The sequence below is a fragment of the Trachymyrmex septentrionalis genome, unplaced genomic scaffold (assembly GCF_001594115.1).
Source record: "Trachymyrmex septentrionalis isolate Tsep2-gDNA-1 unplaced genomic scaffold, Tsep1.0 scaffold60, whole genome shotgun sequence".
NCBI classification, from domain to species: domain Eukaryota; kingdom Metazoa; phylum Arthropoda; class Insecta; order Hymenoptera; family Formicidae; genus Trachymyrmex; species Trachymyrmex septentrionalis.
Genome location: NW_017305779.1, coordinates 5,859,801 through 5,861,977, shown reverse-complemented (window position 1 = coordinate 5,861,977; position 2,177 = coordinate 5,859,801). Strand labels below are relative to the sequence as shown.

General features: G+C 36.5%; 1 protein-coding gene across 4 annotated transcripts in view; it reads left to right on the top strand.

Moving 5' to 3' along the window:
• The window catches only part of LOC108752601 (Down syndrome cell adhesion molecule-like protein Dscam2), a 167,804-nt gene that overhangs the window by 134,466 nt on the left and 31,161 nt on the right, over positions 1–2,177 (top strand). The window lies entirely within an intron of this gene.

The following is a 2,177-nucleotide window of genomic DNA, read 5'->3' as shown; positions in this document are numbered from 1 at the left end:
ACGCTTCCTTTCCAAGTTATAAACATCTCTTATTTCAATTGTATGTATAATATTTACGGTATTGCCCCGCTTCGACGTGTAAAGTTAACGATATGTGCGTATAGAATTTAAATAGCTAATCATAAAGTAGGAGAGACAGTAATGACGGAGAAGGGAAGACGAACGGGACCAACGGATATCGAAAAATCAAGAAGAGCCGAACTCGAACAAGAAAAAGGGTTCAAAAGAGAGCATATCGAAGATCCGGAGGTTTGAAGCAAACGAACTGGTTGTGGCCTAAGACGATCTTTTACATTAACAGAAGAACCGAATATTTGACCCCGCACGAGCAGGATGTATCCATCTGCCTAGAGGGTTGCTGTTTATTGCTATCAGGAAGGTGAGGAAGTGGCTTGGTATCTTGAAGCAACTGGCGGAAGCGCTTTCCTCCTGGATCGGCTCTCTTCTTCACACAAGCTCAGGAATGTAATAACAGATACGTAGCACGAAAAAACGACTTGCGAGTCATCACGATCGTTTGCGTATGTTAAATTTTATTTCCAACTGGAACAAATTGGTTGTGACGAAGCTTTGAACACACCGTGTAATGAATGCGAACGTATTAACAAAGGAATCAAATGTCGAACTTTGACTATTGTCTTTAATAAAAGAGTGATAACTTTCCGAAGCAAATTACTCAATGATGTCATTATAGTCTATTCGAATTCACGACTTAATTCCTCTCCTGTTAGAATATAATCGCAAATCGTAATTTTTATATTTATGTGACGTGGTTTCTATAGAGTTGTTTTAGTATTTTGTTAAGTATCTAATCACGTTACAGACGTTTCATGAATTGTACTTCTATTTACCTTCTAAAGTAAATAAAGAGTTATTAAATAGGTCTATATGGAATTGGAATCAGTCTTTATTTAAACATTTAAGGGTGAAGATAATATTCATCAAACATGGCAGCTTATTCTAACATAGAATTGGCAGATATCCATTACATGTATGGGCATGATAGAAATTGCAGAAAAGTTCAACGTCTCTATCAATAAATCTTCCCTCAAAGACGATGCCCTACTAAAAATAGCAGCTAAAAATACCCTGCCTTCAATTCGGTCCATTGACTTAGGGAAACAGGATCTTTCTTATCCAATACAATTAATCGAGGACGAAGCAGAACCATTCGAGCAGCTGCAATTGAAGAACAAGTGATTGGACGAGTCACAGAAAATCCAAGACTTAGTACGAGACAGATCGCATTAGAAATACAAAACATTTTTTTCTCAATCGTGTGAAGGATATTAAACGAAACTCTTTTGCATTCTTATCATATACAACCAGTACAAGCTCTCTTACCAGCGGATTATCCATCACGAGTAATTTTTACTTAGTGGTATTTGCAACAGTGTACTTTTCCAAATTTTGAAGTGCCGATAATTTCACAGATGAAGCAAATTTTTCGTGGGATGCTATAACAAATTATCATAATAATCATCTATAGTCATATGAAAATCCGCATGGTATTATTGGATCTCAGCATCAGCATTTTCGTGCTGGTAGTATTGGAGATTTTCTTTTTGGACCGATTTTTCTTCCATCTATACTTAATGGTAATAATTACAGACAATTTTTGGAAACGCAACTCCCTCTAATATTAGAAGACGTTCCACTACAGATACGCAATCAAATGGGATTCGTGCATGATGGAGCTCCAGCACATTTCAGCCGCTCGAGAGTTCCTAAATAATAATTACATCAATGGATGGGAGGGGGGATTGATAGAGGAGGACCCATTGCTTGGCCTGCACGTTCTCCCGATTTGAATCCTTTGAATTTTTATTTATGGAGACATCTTAAGACCCTGGTGTATGATACTCCTGTTGCTACTGTGGAAGTATTCCGAAATCGTATTATCGCTGCGTGTAAAAAAATGAAAGAGAATTTTTGAACGTCTTCGACAATCCATGCGACGTCAATGCGAAGCATGCATCGATGTACAAGGAAATCATTTCCAGCAATTTCTGTAATATAAATATAAGTATAAAATAAAAATATAAATATAAATATAAAATAAAAAAATGTTCATAACTTGGAAAGGAAGCGTTTCCGATGTTTATATGATTTCTTTCCATCCTTACACAATGAGTGGAATATGGTCTTAAAATTTAGCCAACTATTTCTGAAACACC